Raw genomic sequence first — 19,061 nt, 5'->3', positions numbered from 1 at the left:
CTGTATCTTCGAGAACAGCAAGAAGTCCTGTGGCACCTTATAGACTAACAAATATTTTGGAGCATAAACTTTCATGGGCAAAGACCCACTTCATCAGATGTATTTCTCCTGCCTTGATAACACAGTTTTTGGAATCCTGCAGATAAACGGTGCTGTCCTCCTGTAGACAGCATTATAATGAGCATGGAGCTGGTCTGTGATACCTTATGCATGATCTGTATGGACTTGCATCTTATGAAGTGGGTCTTTGCGTATGAAAGCTTATGCTCCAAAATATCTGCTAGTCTATAAGGTGCCTCAGGACTGCTTGTTGTTCTGTCATCTGTAATATTTTTTTTCAGGAATTATTTAATGCATCTGGCTCCAGTGCACTATTTCCTAGAGAAAGAACCCCCAAAATGAAGGCTACATACCATTGCAAGGTAATTTCTTAAGGATGTATGGAAAAATGAGCTCAAGACTGAGCCACTTTTCAGTAGCCATTACTAAGCTCCTGTTTTTCTAATGCAAGTTTGCTGGCATGTTTTATCCTGATGGTTCATCCACATTAACTCTGAAAAATAGCTTTTCATAATAAGACAGCTCGACTTACAAAAAATCATTTCTGTTTTTTCCACCGAATGACTTGGAGGCAGCAACATCCAATGGTTAGAAAAGTTGGCATCTGCATTCTAGTCCTAACTCTCCACTGGGTCATTCTGACACTTTGGGCCAGTAACCCTCTCTGTGCCTCAGTTTGACCTTCTGAAGTTAACAGTAATAATCCTCAATGTCATTTGTAAAGTACTTTGAGATACTTTTGGATATAAATGCAGAAAAATTGGATGATCATGACACATATCAGTGTTCTAAATGTAGAGAAATTCCTCTGACATTTGAGCTGTGCACAAAGTGAGAGATTTTTAGATATTGCAAGTCAAGTTTCAATCTATTACTGGCTAAATAGCAGTGCATTTTAGTCTATATTTAGGTGAAAGTTAGCTGGGGGACTCATCAGACTAAATTCTCTCCAGATCAACACAATCTGTATATCAGCAACTGCTTCTGTCCCTGGTTTTCGACATGCTAAGTAAAGAGAAATTACAAGCTGCACTATTTTCAAGCTTTGGGGGCATTTTTTTTCAGCTAGCCTTCCCTGTGTAATTACCATATATTTCAGCCCTCTGACATTTTTGAGCATAAAACAATACTTAAGAAGCTCCCATACTTTCTAGGTCTGCCATAGGAAATATCTTTGGGGATAGCTGGCTGGCTCAGAACACTTGAAAATGTATCCCTCTTCTGTGGTTGGCTTGCAAGTTTCCAAGGATATCTTGGGATAGTTTCACAATTAGATGTAGTCTAAAAGTCAGAAAGGTCAGTGAGTGCGTGGGAAAGAAGATCTGTAGAAGCAGTTAAGATAAATGCATGTAATAAGGACTTTAATCATGATAAAACTTCTCTGGAACCAGTGCTTGGGCTTTTGTTTTGTGATTCTTTCAGGTATTGAAACTAAATAACCGATAGCTCTCTCCAGGTGGATCTTCTGAAAAGTCATGTTATTTCACAGAAATATATGATAATTACATGGCCGCATCATGCAAAAGGGAAGGATATTTTAGTGGGAAACCTTGCCAGAGTGCTGCTACCTATTTGAGTGATGAGATAGCACTCAAAATAACTGCAGAGTCCGATGTGGTGCAGCAACTGTAGAGCCAAAGGCCAGTGACTAGAAGCCCAATGATCACTAGAGCAGTGTCCCGTAGAGAAAATGTCATTGCTGTTATTTACATGTGGCACGTGAGACATATGAAGTGTCCCACTAAGGAGCCCATGTCTTTTGGACAATGGAGATGCTCAAAAATTCGTGTATAATAAAGGCTTATTGTCATTAATGGGCTTTATTCTATTTGGTTAGCTCCTACAGGAGACAGAATGAAAAACTGGGCAAAATAACTAAAGTGTACTTGGGAGAAAACATATTCATTTACTGCAAATGACTGTGTGTCATCTATCAAAGCTGTGAAAGTTTGCCTGGAGACACATCAAATATAGCATTGTTATTAACTTCCTTTGAACTCAGAGATAACTGCCTCGTGAAGCTGAATGTAAAACTTAAATTGCCTGACCTTTTAAAAAAATGTTTGTTCTTAACATGAACAACGAAATAGTGCACAGTGAATCCAAAATTGCCTGCTATTGCATGGTTGGGGAATTTCCTGGCACTGTGCAGAGTAAATAGAGAGAGGCAATAGATACAGATTTAAAGAAGAGAGAGAGAGAAAAAATAACAGTGGTCTCGGACAACAGACTTAAAAGCCCCATATTTGGTTTAATTCTGTTTACCTCCACCTATTTTGCTTTGTACAACAGACACCCAGCTAATTAGACCCAAAACAAAAGGCAATAAAGATATACAGCTGGACATCTAACAATTAGCTGTAAAACTAGTTATGAATACTTTTTTTCTCCTGAGGGCTAAACTTTTTTATTATGAAAGGGAATCATTTGAGTTGCTCCCTTTCATGCATGTCTTTTAAAAAAGCACACACACAAATGCAGGCCCACAGCTGGGAGAGGAGGTAGGCAGTACAAAATGTCCCAGAGCTCTCAGCTGTCACTGACTATAATGCAGCAGTGGTGGCAGTTGGAGCCCTGGGCCCTTTAAATCACTGCGAGGGTGCCCCATGGTGTGCCCCAGGCAGAGCTGAGGGCTGGGGAAGGGGCTTTGCTGTGCTCCAGGCAGTGCTGAAGGCTGGGAGCCCCAGCCCTTCCCTTCTGCTCGAGGCCCCGCCCCTTCTGGGGAGTGGAGCAGGTCTCCCCAGCACCTTGCCCAGAGGCCCAGTGAGGCTATCAGCCCTGCTGGACAAATGTCCTACTTCGGTGTACCTGAGCACCGCAGTGGTCTTACAGCATCTTTCCTTACAAGCAAAGGCTGTGAAGTGAAACTGACATATCTACTCTATCCCAGCCCATTCTGGGTTTTATTTTTATTTTTATTGTTACAGATATAGCCAAAAAACTGCTTCTTTCCTACCGCAATCAAACAAAAGGTAGGAGAGGCAACAGACCGTATTGGTGTTTTCAGTTACTTGGAGAGAAATCGTTGCTTTGGGTTCTTTGTTGCATGCACTAGGGCATGAAAACTGCTCATGACGGTATCATGGAGAGTGGATCAAAAGCGCGATCTGCTTTTTTGTGTAGACACGACCTGTCAACAGAAGTACCCATAAGACTTGGCAGGCCTCAGCTGCTCCTGGTGCTGAGGCTCAAGGCTGCCTGCCAGTTGTCTGTCTTAAGCACTTCTCTCTTGGTCACCATCAACAACCCTGCGACAACAGGTACTATGGTGCCAAGGACACACGGGGATATTGTGTTACTGGTGTTTGAAGTACTGGCACTACTTCCATGTCTGCTGCCATCACTGAGCTCTGCACCAGGCATTCTATCATTGCCTGCATGCCTGACAATGCCTCTGTCTTCAGCACCTACTTCTGGGGTGCAATATGAGGCACCCACAGGGCAGTCGTCAGATCAGCTACATCTGCTGCCACAGAACGCGAAGACTTTGCCTGCTCTCCCCTCATGAGCACCGCCTTCACACTCTTCGTTGCTTGTGCCTCACCAATCAGCATATACTGGAGCTGCACAGCCTCATTTTCTGCATTACAGAGACTCAACTGTTTCTCATGCCCCTGAGTCTTCGCTACTGTGCCACTGAGATATCACCAGAACCTTCACCAACCTACTGACCAATCGTGCCTCTAGAGTGAGGGTACCAAAGGGGACACCAAAGGGGTCTTTTCTCCACAATATTTCCCCCAGGTTTGTACCACTACAAGTGGGAGGTGTACCAGAGCATGATCTACCCACCTCTGTGAACACCCACACTGATACGGTCACCCTTGGGTTGGGCCTTTCCTGGCCAATGGCCACGCTGGGGTCCATGGAATTATTATAAGAGACAGCTGGGTATTCAAATGACCTCCCGCACAGCTTTTCGGGCCACTCCAGATGCAGTAGATGTGACCTTGAGATCCATTGCCATTGTCATGTGGTGTGCCACCTAGCTTGCTTTGTCCTCCTTCCCACTGGAGATACAGAACACAGCTGATGATCTCCCCTTTGACAGTGACAAGCTGTTTGCAGCTACAACCAGTGGCATTCTCCTTTCCATAGAGGACTCACGTGCCACACTCAGATCTCTGTGCATCTGAACACTTGCTACAAAAAAGAGCCACTATAAATATCAGCCATACCAAAATCTGTGCACAACACCAGCAACAAAGACAATGTGATGTATACCTGCAACAATGCCAGAGACACAGATGGCAACAACATTGCCCTCCACAATCAACAGCAACTCCACCTCCTACTTTAAACAAGCAAATCTGAAGATTTGGTTGAGCGTATAGAAAACTCACAGACCTTCTCCAGCACCATCCATTCAATCGTTCATTCGTTTGGATACTGTCTGAGCCCATTCATCACCAAATGGGAAGCCATCACCACAAAGAGATGGGTCCTATACATCATCAAATCAGGCTACACCATCCTATTCCTCTCCATCCCTCCCATCAACCCTACCCACCCATCCCTCCGCAGGGACTCCTTTCATGAATTATCTCTGTCAGGAAGCACACCACTTCATACAACTCAGAGAAATAACGTGTGCACCCTCTCAACGCAGAGGGAAGAGGTTCTACTCCCACTATCTCTTGAGTGACAAAAATGGTGAAAAACACCCTATCTTCAATCTTCAGTGACTAAATACGTTCATATAGAAACAAAAACTCAGGGTGGGTATCCTGTCAATAATCATCTCATTGCTGGACCTGGCAGATTGCTTTTCAGCCCTCAACCTGCACAACACATATTTTCATGTCACTATGTATTCTGAGATTTATATTAGGGGCAGACCATTACCAATACACAGCAGATCTGGAACAATGTTCTTAGGAAGGTGTGTTCCTGCTCCCATGGACCGAGAGTCTCCTACATGCATTCCCACCAATTCCCCTGTTGAAACAAGTACTACAGAAGATAAGGACAGACAGAGCCAGGATCATTCTAATAACCACCACATGGCCCAGGCAAGCATGTTATCCCTTTCTGAAAAGGATATCTGTCCAGCCCCCGATTTCCCTTCCCTACACCACAAGCTTCTGCAATACAGGGACCAGTTATATCCCCTCATCATGGAACTACTTCACCTCAAGGTTCACAACAAGTGCAGGACTGTCCTTCTATACCCCATGCACACTACATTCCTGTAGAAATGGGAGAGGTTCACACCTTGGTGTACTGACAGATGTTCACCTCCACTTTCTAGCCCCTCCCACTAATTTTACATTCTGGAACTTAAGCTCTCGAGCCTTGTTCCCCAGCTCACTCAAAGTCCAGTCGCTAATATTTCACCTTAAGATGGATAACTCTATGGTCTTTGCCCATCCCATATCCAAAAAGGTTCATGAAGGGCATCCAAATGCTATATACAGATAGAAGACATCTTGCAGAGCCTCAGGATTTACATCTGGTCCTCAAGACCTTAATGTACAAACCCTTTGAACTATTGCCTACCTGCTCCTTCCCCCACCTATCCAAGAAAACTGCCCTCTTGGTACCAATTATGTCTGCAAGAAGAGTAGGAGAAATCAGAATGCTTATGGCTGAACCTCATTCTACATTCTTCAGTGACAAAAATCACATTCCACGCATACCTAAATTTCTCCCAAAGGTGCACTTCTGATGTCACCTAAACAAACCAATCCATTTACCAACATTCTTTCCAAAACAGCGTGTGAATGCACTCGGAAGAGAAAAAAACACACTCTGGAGGTGTGGAGAGCATTATCCTTTTTGCTGCATAGGACAAAGTCATTCAGACATCTCCGTACATTTTTTGTCTTTACCACTCCATGATGGCAAGCCAAGTCTATCTCTCCTCAAAGGCTCGCCAAACGGGCTGCTCTCTGCATGTGTCTGTGTTACTGACTGAAGAAACTCCAGTCTCCTACACACACTAGTAGATCTGTCTCCACTTCCACTGCTTTCCTCCATAATGCCCTGTTTTCTGACATGTACAAGGCAGACAAGTGGTCATCAAACCTTATGTTTGCCAAACATTACTCTTTCACACAAGGGCCATCATCCTACACTTGACTGCGTAGTTCTCTTTTGTCAACAGTCGTCTAACCACATCCAAACCCCAACCCCTGTTTTTCAGTCACCTGGAGTGGAGCACCTATAGGGCCATCTGTCAAAGGGAGTTACTCACCCTGTGTCATCCTCAACACAAATACCCCTGTGTGTGCTCCACTACACACGTTCCTCAACTCTACTTCAGAATCTGCAGCGCATTCCATTGTCGAGAAGGAACTGGGGGGGGCCTGGGCCATGCACATGATCTTCAAGCGTGGACAGCTCACAAGATGGGCACTGAAACACTCTGTAGTGGCACTACTGTGAAAATCTCTCACAGAAGGCACAGGGAAGCACCTTGACCTGGAGTGGTGCACCCAAGGGGCACTTATCTCAAATAACATCAGTTACTGCACAAGGTGAGTAACCATCTCTTGTTCTCACCATTGACTGACAGCATGTAAAGTATTTGACGTGTCCTATTTCAGCACTGTTATACTCTGAATTTCAGCTGTCACAAAAACAAATGAATGGGCCTGATAAATAATTATGATTTTCATTAAGTGTGTGAAAGTTTAAATGTATATCCCATTCCAAGTGTTTTTTTGGTCTGCAAAGACCTACAAAAGCTTTTGATATCTTGCCTGATGTTTGCACAGCTTTTTAGTACTTTACAATAAATATGAAATACTGTGGGTTAATATTTATTCACTGATATAGTAAGAAAAGTATTGCAGAGCTCCTTGCTAACTCTTGTAAGACTTATATTTTACAATTTGAAACTTTGGTCTTACAATCTGATTCTCTTTTGCCATGAGACCACTTGACTTTAATGGGATTCTATGAGGCAAATCCCCTTCAGGATTGATGCTTAAAATAGCTGAAATTTCCATATTTCTTTCTTAACAATGTGGAATGTAGCCTAGCATGAGCTTTGATGAACAGCTGAAGGTAGTTTAATACAGCAGTTAAAGGACTCCAAGCATAACAAGTTGTACCCACATAAGCAAACAATTTGTAAAACAGGAAAGAAGTATTTTGGTGCTTTGCCATTCTGAAATTTTGTCCCATTTGCAATTCTGAGGGCTTAATTCTGCACGTACCCAGAGAAGAGAAAATGTTGCTAACATCTCTGTCTCAGCTGTCACATTATTTTGTTATTACCATAGTTTGGCAATAAGATTTTGCAGCTTTATAGTATCTAGAAAAATACAAATACAGGTGGCCACTGCAGTGAGGCTCAAGAAACCAGACAAAATTGAAACAAAACTGTGTTTGCATCTTCTTCTTGTGAAGATTTACATTTCTCGATCCTCAACAATGGAAAATTTCACCAGGGCAGGGATGTGTGGGGATTCAACTGCCATCAACAAAGGGACCCTGGAGCATTAAATGGAAATCTGGAAAAACTGGAAAAGAGAGGCTGAATTTCTTTCTCCTTTGAAATCAGTGACAGATCCATAGTATATTTAAATTATTATTGTTATTTGTACTGCCATAGCATGTAGGACTCCTACCTATGTACCAGGAGTCCACTGCGTAGGCAATATACAAATACAAAATCAATAGACATCCTCACCCTAAAGAGTTGACAGGCTAAGTGTAAGACAAGTGACCACAGATAGATACAGACAAAGAAGATTAGGGGTTTGTGGTGCCCTAAGCCTGAGAAAGTGGTGGTCCCTCCCTGCACCTCCGGACATCAGGCCAGAGCTTCTGTCAGGGAATGGAATCAGAGCGCAGGGACACTCCAATAATATGGGAACCTTGGACACGGGCCCCATTGGCCCAAGGGCTAATCCAACACTACAAAAAGATGGAGAGAAAAAGGAAACAATGAGACCATGTTGGTAAGCATGACAGGCAGACACATCAGTAATAAGCATCAGCTTATTTTTATAGGCATCACAGCAAAGGAGAGTTTTAAGGAGAGACTGGAATATGGATATTGAGTTCATTTTCTGATGTTTAAAAGGGGCTGTTCCCAAGCATGAGGAATATTATGGGAACAGAACACAAAGGTATGGGCAGGATCCTTTGGGAAATGAAGATGAAGGGGGAAAGAGTTCAGGAAAACTCACAGTATTTTAAAGAAGTCTTGCTGAAGGCACAGGAACAAACCATCCCACTGCCTAGTAAGAAATGCAAATATGGTAGGCAACCAGCTTGGCTTAACAGGGAAATCCTAGGTCAGCTTAAACTCAAAAAGGATGCGTATAAGAAATGGAAACGTGGACAGCTGACTAAGGAGGAGTATAAATATATGGCTGGAGAATGCTGGGCAGTAATCAGCAAAGCGAAAGCACAATTCGAACTGCAGCTGGCAAGGGATGTAAAGGGTAACAAGAAGGGTTTCTACAGGCATGATAACAATCAGAAGGTTATCAGAGAAGGTGTGGGGCCATTACCGGATGAGAGAGGTAACCTAGTGACAGATGATATAAGAAAAGCTGAAGTACTCAATGCTTTTTTTGCCTCAGTTTTCACAGACAAAGTTAACTCCCACACTACGGTGCTAGGCAATGCAGTATGGAAAGGTGGAGGGCAGCCCTTGGTGAGGAAGGAACAAGTTAAGAGCTACTTAGAAAAACTAGATGTACACAGATCCATGGGTCTGGATTTAATGCACCCAAGGGTACTGAGGGAATTAGCAGACGTCATTGCCAAGACTTTGGCCATTATCTTTGAAGTATCTTGGAGATTGAGAGAGATCCCGCGTGATTGGAAAAAGGCATATATTGTGCCCATCTTTAAAAAAGGAAAGAAGGACAATCCAGGGAACTATAAAACGGTCAGCCTTACCTCAGTCCCTGGTTAAATAATGGAGGGGATCCTCAAGGAATCCATTTTGGAAAACTTGAAAGAGGGGAATGTATTCAAGAGTAGTCAACATGGATTCAGCAAGGGTAAGTCATGCCTGACCTATCTGATTAGCCTCTATGATGAGGTAACAGCCTCTGTGGACATAGGGAAATCAGTGGATGTGATATACCTTGACTTCAGTGAAGCTTTTGGTATAGTCTCCCACAACATTCTTCTCCATAAGTTAAGGAAGTAGGAACTGGATTCATGGACTACAAAATGGATAGAAAGCTGGCTTGACAGTTGGGCCCAATGGGTAGTGATTAATGGCTTGATATCTGGATGGTGGTCAGTTTCAAGTGGAGTGCCCCAAGGCTCGGTTCTGGGGCCTGTGTTGTTCAACATCTTTATTAATGACCTGGATGAGGGACTGGATTGCACCCTCAGCAAGTTTTTGGATGACACCAAGCTATGGGGAGAGGTAGATATGATGGAGGATAGAGATAGGATCCAGAGTGACCTGGATAAATTGGAGGATTGGGCCAAAAGAAATCTAATGAAGTTCAACAAGGAGACGTGTAGAGTCCCACACTTAGGATGGAAGAATCCCAAGCATTGTTATAGGTTGGGGACTGACTAGGTAAGCAGCAGTACAGCAGAAAGGGACCTAGGGATTATGGTGGATCAAAGGCTGGATACGAGTAAACAGTGTGCCATTGTAGACAAGAAGACTAGTGGCATATTAGGGTGCATTAAGAGGAGCATTTCCAGCAGATCTAGAGAAGTGGTTGTTCCCCTCTGTTCAGCACTGGTGAGGCCACATCTGGAGTATTGCATCCAGTTCTGGGCCCCCCAGTATAAAAAGGATGGGGATGTGCTGGAGCAGGTTCATCAGAGGGCAAGGAAAAGGATTAAGGGGCTGGAGAACATGACCTATGAGGAGAGGCTGAGCGATATGGGCTTATTTAGTTTACAGAAGAGAAGACTGAGAAGTAATTTAATAGCAGACTTCAACTTCGTGAAGGGGAGCTCTAAAGAGGATGGAGAAACTCTTCTCAGTGGTGACAGATGGCAGAATAATGAGCAATGGTCTGAAGTTACAGAAGGAGAGGAATAGGTTGGATATTGGGAAAAACTACTTCACCAGGAGGGTTGTGAAGCACTGGAATGCGTTGCCTGGACAGGTGGTGGAATCTCCATTCTTAGAGGTGTATAAGTTCCAGCTTGACAAAATCCTGGCTGGGATGACTTTGTTGGGGTTGAGCCTGCTTGAAGATTTAATGATCTCCTGAGGTCCCTTCCAGCTCTAGAATTCTATGATTCTATTTTAAAATAGAACAAGTGATAGATACTGGCATCACTGGCAGATTGGAAGTAGGAGTTAATTTCAGCAGTGCCAGGAGTTCACTCAGTGCCTATCCTGTGGCAACACACCAAACGCTGTGGAGTGGTAATGGGACCAATTATTCTCTTATGCCTCAGGAATTTTTGGTGGCAGAAACTGAGTTGTCTAAAAGCAGATCTGTGAAACAGATGCCTAGAGACATCATTAAAACTCATCCACCTTCTAACCTGCTTATTCAGTTTTTAACATAGCTGCCTAATGTACTGCACTCTTGAGGAAAATGTTTGTAGCCTAGACTTTGGGAGATAATCATGTAGTCTTGTTTGAACACAAAATGGGTCAGTCAGAGCTGTCGTAACAAATTTACCCTATTCTCTCAAATCAATCTGAGGGCTTCCACCTCTGTCTCTCCATTGGCTGAGTAAGAGAATAAATATGATATCTCCTGTTCTAGACCAGCCTCTTCCAGTGTTTTAGTCATCTACTTGCTCCATGAGCGTTCTTTTTTAGTGGGCGGAAGGGAAATGGTTTCTGAATGGTTAGAATGGCTGGAAATGCTTAAACAAAGCTGTTTCTGATGAAGCATTGAGTTTTTGACAAAACGAATTTTTTGGTATCAAAAAATGCCTGGATTCCATGAAAAACTTCAACTACGCTTCAAAAACAGAATGGCCCCAAAATGAAATATTTCAAATTGAAAATACTGCCACGGTGCCTCCTGGTGGTTATAGGTTGCTCACCTCAGATATCCCCATTCTGTCCTAGAGACTGGCTCCAAGCTGTACTACATTTCCTATTATCCATTACAACCAGGGGCTCCCATGATGTATCACTTCTTCTTTCCAAGAGGGGAAATGTGGTGCATCGTGGGTAGATGTGAAATGATTAGTCAATGAACCACACATACAGAATTGATGAAAACATTTCTATGGATAATAGCCAAGATTTACAAGTAAGCAAAGTAAGAATAATGCTCCTTGAGAACTTATAGTTTGAGTTAAGAATATTTACTTTGTTTATTTTGTCATATGATGTTGACAATTTGTGTTTTAATACCTATAAAGCTTTCAGTTGTTGAATCATGTCTGCTGTTCTTAACTGATTATTGTTGGACGTCCCATAATTACCTGGAACTGTGAAAATGTAAATAAATAAAATTGAAAAAATGCTCAAAAATAAACATTGATGTTAACCCTTGAAATTATAAAAATAAATTGAATTCTGACAAACTCACAGGGGGAAAGTTAGTGTGACCAAAGATTCCAGCCTGTGCAGGAGCATGAGAACATGAGATACCCAAAAACAACTCCCATCAGGTGGCAGTTCCAAATAGACACATTTTAGTTTCACCTGAAATGCTTCAGTTTTTGAATTTCAACTTCAACTCATAAAATTCCACTGGAAGATTTTTTTCCTAATAGCTCCATTACTGAGGTTTATTTTTTTCAAGATATCTGGCATGCTAAATACATATTTAAGGACAGGAACAGGTCCTCAGATTCATTTAAAGCATATCGGTAATTAAACTGCAGCAAAATGCCTTCGAAAGCACCCATATTTACTATCCATTAGGAAAACGGACTGTCTTTTTGTGATGAGGCCAGTTTGTTCTGATGAAAGTGACCTGAATAACACCTGATTTTTCTTGTGCAGCATGAGGTGACTGACCCTTGACTGACATCCTGGCATGTTATTTCACTTTTTGGTGCATTAATTTAAATAAAGAGACATATGCACACTCAGTATAATACACTACAATAACCATTAGCTGGTGAAAATATAAATTTTATTTTGTTTTTGGTGCCCAAATACTAAACTAAATACAATAAATCTCAAACTCCCAATTACACAAAAAACATGTCTGAAATATCCTACTGGTCGGTGTAGAGATTTCATATTCCCTCAGAAGTCAGAACCCCTCCCTAAAGTTTCCAGTGTCATGCAAAGACCTTCACCAAATCAAAATCCTACTGTCCCATCTTTTAAACCAAGCCCTTGTCCGCTTGTGGTTATTAATGTTCCCATTGCTTTTTCTGTGCTATGGCTCCTCATTCATGCTCCAACGGCGATAAAACTGCTTGTCTCTTGTAAATTTCATATACCTCCTATTAAACATGGCTCTTTTTGAACAACATTGTTTAAATCTTTCAACAGCAGCTTTGAACAAATGGTCCACTTTGTTTAATCCTAGAACAGCTGCAAGCATTGTTTATATAATTAAGGCACGTTTAAAAAGACATATACTGACAGCTAATGATTTTTTAATGTAGGTGCACAGTCAGTCCTTGCACTCTTTCTTCATGGCTCCAGCTAATAATATATCTTAGTTACTGTTAAATGGAATTACTGTTGTAATTTGTATTAAAACTGGTAGCATAAATGAATGCCTGATTCCTTGAGTTACACTAAATGCCACATACGAGTGACTGATAATTTGTCAACTGAAAATGTTGCCCTCTGCACCTCCCCCTGTATGCGGTGAGACACTCTGCTAGGGTTCTCAGAGAAGATTGAGGGAAAAGGTTTCAGCCTCTTATAAATCATACACTTAAGTTCTAGGACTCTTATATCAAATACCTAGAGCTCTGACCTCATGTTCTCGTGCCATAAAAATTTTGCAGCCTCTGTGGAGCAGGAAGCAGGATGAACTACCTGTAACTACCATTTTTTGTAACAGCTTCCTTCTTCTTTTCTCCCTGGGCCTGAAAAGGGCTCTTCACTTGTTTCAATTTTTCTGAATCAGCAAGAGCATATTCCTGCCCTCCCATGAAACTCCTTCTTTGAAAACCTACTCAGTGACCCTGTTCTCCTTGTTTTTTCATTTCTTCCCTTTCCCTTTGTTCTCATTCCCCTCCATGAACCTCCTGCCCTCCCTTCTCCTCTTTTCATGAGTGCAAGAGGCAGTGGGTGATGATGGAGCCAATGTTTTTTAGGAAACAGATGACCTCCCTGTTGGCACGGAACTCAAGTGAGAGATTGAAAGGAGTCCCATTGGTGAAACAAGAGATCTCAGAGGGACCCCTGGACTTTATTATTGAGGAGTTTGACACTTTCCTGCTTATGGTATGAGTTGGAGGAAATGAAATAATAACTCTTTGAGACATACACTCAGAACATGCAGCTTTTTAGTTCACATGGTGACTGCAGTTGGATTGAAGTATTCAGCTTTGGTGTGCACATGTGCCAAGGTGGGTCAGGCTGGGCTGTCCTGTGGAAATAAAGCACCAGGAGCACTGGAAATCCTCCTGGGCTAGATAGCTGCCCTTCTCAGAGGTTACAAACAGCCTTCTTTCCTCAGTTATTTGAACAACAATCCAGCAGCCTCATCTCAGTCAAACTCATCTAGGCTTCATCTAGGCCTGAGGGAGATTAACACCACCAGTGCCCAGCTCTTACGTTAGCTGCCAGTGTCACTCCACAGCTGCCTCTTTGCTCTTTGCTTCATTTTCCCCACAAGGTGCAACCCCTCTAAAACAATGTTCAGACTGTGGTGGAATTCTTTTCAAATGGAGAGTGTGTGTTGTCTGGCACCATGGGAACCACGTGGGAGGTTGCCTATCTAACCTTTCTAGGGCATCTACCTTCATGAGGATCTAGGTGCTGCACAAAAGCTAACAAAAAAAGCACAAACCAGTCTGAGGAGGCATTTCCTCAGACTTTTGAGACTCCAATAAGGTGGAGGAATTATTTTAAATAGTGGATACCACAGAGGAAGAGGTTAATTGACAGGGTATGTTTTTCATTTTGATCATTCCAAATCATGCTTGGCTTCTGCTTGATGGAGAGGCATGACTGAAGTCCGTCTCACAGTGGCTTGCATCTTACAGTCTCTTACGTTGGCACTCTGGAGCTTTCTTGTTCCTTTGAGTACAAAATGTCTTTGAAAGTCATGGGAAAGGGGCGTTTTTGAAACCATCAAAGCCCTAAATCATTCAATGAGACTTTTAGCTTCCAGTATTGCAAACTTCCAGCATTCAAAACTCATGAGTCAAATCTACCCAAAAAATCACAAGGGGCTTAAAATATGTTTTGACAGGCTGTTGGAACAATTTGTATGAGGGAAGCAGGGGTGCTGACAGCCATTGAGCCCAACTGTAAGCCCTGTACATAATGAAATACTTCAAGCAGCATCCCTTGCACCCCCTGTTTCAGCACCTATGATTTTGGACTCTGTTTATTTGTCTTCTGGTTGTGAATGTCTTCTGGTTGTTTATTTGTCTTCTTTTCACCTAACTGTAGGCCATTAGGGCAGTGGTGGCCAATAGAAACTGAAAGATCACCAACTTGTGGCTGTTGTCCTTCTATATTCGCCACGGCCCCTGCAAACACACACTCTAAATAAATGCCCCCTCCCCCAGAGCCAGGTACCCCATCCTCCTCTTCTAAATTCATGCGGGAGACTCACCAGAGCCTCCAGAACTCCCGCCGCTGCCCCTGGAGCTGCTGGAGCCTGAGGAGTGGCCAAGGCCTCTGGTGCTTGGAGGAGCCACTGGAGCGGCTGGACTCACCAGAACTGCTGATGCCACCGGGGCTGGAGCATGGGTAGCTGGAGCTGCTGCCAGAGTGTCTGGGGCCACTGGAGTCGGGTCTGCCCAAGCCCCCATGTGCTTCTCCCAGCAGGGGTGGCTTGCAAGCGCAGGCAGGTGGCACATGCATGCAGCTCTGGGAGGAGATGTGTTTAAAGGCTCCAAGAGCCACATGCGGCTCCAGACCTGGAATCACCACACCACCGTATCCTTATCGGAAGCTTCTGAGGAGTGTGAGCGGAGAGTACAAAAATGTCAGGGCCCATCACAATGGTTCCCACTGCACTTGGGACACAAGGCATCTCTGCCCTCAGTTCAGTCTGTTGGTCAAAACAGTGGAAGATTCCTCCCCTTGACTTCTGTTGCAGTATTGATGTTTACTGACTCCCAAAGATGTTTGGGAATGGCAGTGCTGTAGATAGCCTCTGAAGAGATGGAATTAGCACAGTCCTCTACGAAGAGCCAATCGCTCAACCCAATACAAAGCAGAGAAATCAGGTGCCAGTGGGCTTTCTGAAAAATCACAAAAGAATGGGAAGAACAGAGGGCATTTGTTGAGGGGGAAAGGAGGGTGGTCAGCTAGCTCAAAATATATTTGTTTGGGGAGGGATCTGTAGCTATAATCCTTTCGGATATGTCATGAGTCCCCCTCTGAGCTGATCTGCATTGGATAGGAAGCAGATATAGCAGTAGCTCGACAGAGCTTTGGAACATTAGTTCAATCTGTTGTTTGCATTTTAGTTCCATAGGGCCCTGGTTCAAATCCTGGCCTATTGCCCAAGATGTCCAGTTCTACGTATCATATAATCCTAGAATCACAGGGCTGGAAGGGACTTCAGGAGGTCATCTAGTTCAGCCCCCTGCATCAAGCAGGATCAACCCCAACTAAGTCATCCCAGCCAGAATCCTGTCAAGCTGGGACATAAAAAACCCCAGCGATGGAGAATCCATCACCTCTCTAGGCAGCACATTCTAGTGCTTCACCACCCTCCTGGCAAAGTAGATTTTCCTAATAGCCAACCTACTCCTCTCATTCTGTAACTTTCAGATCATTGTTCCTTGCTCTGCTATCTGTCACCACTGAGAACAATTTTTCTCCATCCTGTTTAGAGCACCCCTTCAGGAAGTTGAAGGCTACTCTTAAATCACCACTCAGTCTTCTCTTCTGTAAACTAAATAAACCCATATCCCTCAGCCTCTCCTCATAGGTCATGTTCTCCAGCCCCTTAGTCATTTTTGTTGCCCTCCACTGAACCTGCTCCAGCACATCCACATCCTTTTTATACGGGGGGCCCAAAACTGGGCACAATATTCCAGATGTGGCCTCACCAGTGCCAAATAAAGGGGAACCACCACTTCTCTAGATCTGCTCAAAATGCTCCTCTTAATGCACCCTAATATGCAATTAGCCTTCTTGGCTACAAGGGCACACTGTTTACTCATATCCAGCCTTTCATCCACCATAACCCCTACGTCCCTTTCCGCTGTACTTCTGCTTAGCCAGTCAGTCCTCAGCCCATAACAATGCTTGGGATTCTTCTGCCTCGAGTGCAGGACTCTACAGGAGTCCCAGGTGCAGAACTTGTTGAACTTAATCAGATTTCTTTTGGTCCAATCCTCCAATTTATCCAGGTCAGTCTGGATCCTATCCCTACCCTCCAATGTATCTGCCTGTCCCCCTAGCTTAGTGTCATCTGCAAACCTGCTAAGGGTGCAATCCCGTCCCTCAACTGGATTAGGCCATAGGATTAGTGTGATGGGTGCACCTCAAACTTGGTCTTGTTAAGGGTGTAACTGATGATCAGTGAACTCTGAAAGCTATAATGGAAAATGATCATCAGGAATCAAAGATGTCTCACAGCACCATAGGGTCAATTGCATCTCTTTATGCTCATTGAGTGGCTGTTCTGTCCAAGCAATGCTGGAACAAGAAAGACATTCTCTGCTGACATACCCTCTGTGGAAAATAAAATGGAGGAAACTTCTGCTAAACTTAATAAGCTGGAAGCTAGAACCGAAAAACATTACAGAAAAAGCATAAGATCAAATTAATTGAGCTGTGTGTCTGGACAATGAGGATTGACTGCAAAGTTAGTCAAGAGCAGTATTACTGGAGATGGTTGAACAGAGTACTTAAAAAACCAAGTGCAATCCAGGAATGTATGTGCAAGGTCTGCTTTTTCTTACAGGAAAGCCTTGTGCCAAAAGATATGAATCTTAATTTAAAAGGATGGTCCTATCTCCTTGGAAGAAGCCTACTTCATTCTTGCGGGAAAAGCCCATAAAATCTCCCATGGAGCAAGCCCCATGCTTGGTCAGAGGGATTGTGGTGGAAATCTGTTTGCAGCATGCACTATATACTTTAGAGAATTTATAGAATTCAAACAAGGCCTATGGCTATATCCTCCCCATTTTTCTGTCTAGCCACCCATGCTAACAGCAGGGACTCTTATTTCAGAAATCATTGTGGAAAGAAAGGAGCTGAAGCTTCCATTTTCTATCCGGCAAACCTCAGTTATTTTTATGAGACATAATTTACATTCTGAGGTTAGACCTCAGCATCATAATAATTTAGCATCATCCAAAACATTGCTCTAGACAAGGACCAATAGGAAATGTTCATGTCTTTTGGATTATAATGCTGTTGTTTGATCGGTACATAAAGGAGGGAGGGAAAAATGTTGTGACTAGTCAGTATGACTGGCCATAATAGTGCTTCTTGTGATGGCCACTCAGCCTATGTACCAGAAGTGCATGTTGTGTCATGAAGATCATTGGACCTGCAGTGGGGCACCCTCTGGTCAGTATCATCTGTACTACTCGTCACACTTAGATCATGCTTCCCTTTTCAAGGAGCTGCGTGGCTTAAAAACTTACTCTCAACACCTGTATAATGCACCTAGACATTAGAACAAGTTGGAACATTATTTGACAAATGGAAGGAAATAGTGAGAGAAGCATCAGACACCAATGGGCGCTGAGCCCACGGTTATGGATGATGATGATGATGATGATGAGACAAGCTGTGTTTTTGTTGAAAAAGGCAGTGTTGAAGCTGAAAGGACTGGTGGGATTTAATCAATGCAAAGCTTTCAGTTGCAAGGTTTCTGAGGCGTATGGTGGAATCTCTGGTTACTCTGAGAAGAGAAAGAAAGAAAGAACGAGGTTGTTGGGTTTAATGTGTGGGTGCAGGGTGACATTGCTGGCTTTTGATGACATAAAGGTCAGACTCTATAATTTAGTGCTCCTTTCTGGCCCTAAACTCTCTCTCTCTCTTTCTCTCACTCACCCACTCACTCACTCTATCACACACACACAATACATGGACCCGAATCCAAAACCGGATTTTTTTTTATCCAAAACCAGCACTTGCACAATTCCATTTTGCTATATTTGAAGGGTTTTGCCTCTGCTCCAACGTGGTATGGAAACAAAGTTTGAAACCCTGGAAGTTGTTGTGCAGTGGAATTAGCATTCCCAGCGAGGTTATCACCTCATTCTGAAGGGGAGGTACTGAAGAAATTAGGTGGCTTTCCCAGGATTATGCAATGAATCAGTAGTGAAGCTGGAGGAAGAATTCAAGACCTCCTTATGCTCTGTGTTCAAGCTTTCTGTGGTGGCTATAATGAAGTAGTCATAAAAATGCAAGGTTATCATTGGCCCTGCTATTCAGCATAATGAAGAGTTTGAAATAGGTGAGGTAGACCCCACAGAGAAAGGGTAGATGATATAGTAAATTGGTGCAGAACTCGTGTACAGAAACTAAGCCATGCCACATTAGACAGGGAAAGAGGAAAAGAATAGTGAGGAAGACATTGGTCACCAACGCGTGCCAAGCCCATGGTTTCTGTGTGTCGTAACAGCATTTCTTCGAAAGTTCAGCTAATTAGTCAATTAGAAGTTTCTGCAGCCATGTTTATGAGATTAGTGTGTATGCTGAAAAGAACAAGCTGTTTCTTAATGTATGTTTTGAGATGTAGGCTTTTCTCATTTTCAACATGTTGCTTTCAAAATAATGCTGCTACACACAAAAATGCATTTCAAAATAGCACATGGTTATTTCAAATTACATCCTCTATGCACATAGAGCCTATTTTCAAATAGGCTCTATTCACCATCTTAAAAGCACCTATATTGAAATGGCTATTTTGAAACAGGTGGTATTCCTCGTAGAATGAGGTTTACCAATTTCGAAATAAGCTAACCACTGTTTTGAAGGCTACATCTACACTATGAGATAAATTCCATTTTTAATAAATTTGATTTTT

This window comes from Carettochelys insculpta, chromosome 10, assembly GCF_033958435.1.
Source record: "Carettochelys insculpta isolate YL-2023 chromosome 10, ASM3395843v1, whole genome shotgun sequence".
NCBI classification, from domain to species: domain Eukaryota; kingdom Metazoa; phylum Chordata; order Testudines; family Carettochelyidae; genus Carettochelys; species Carettochelys insculpta.
Note: the sequence above shows the minus strand (reverse complement) of the source record.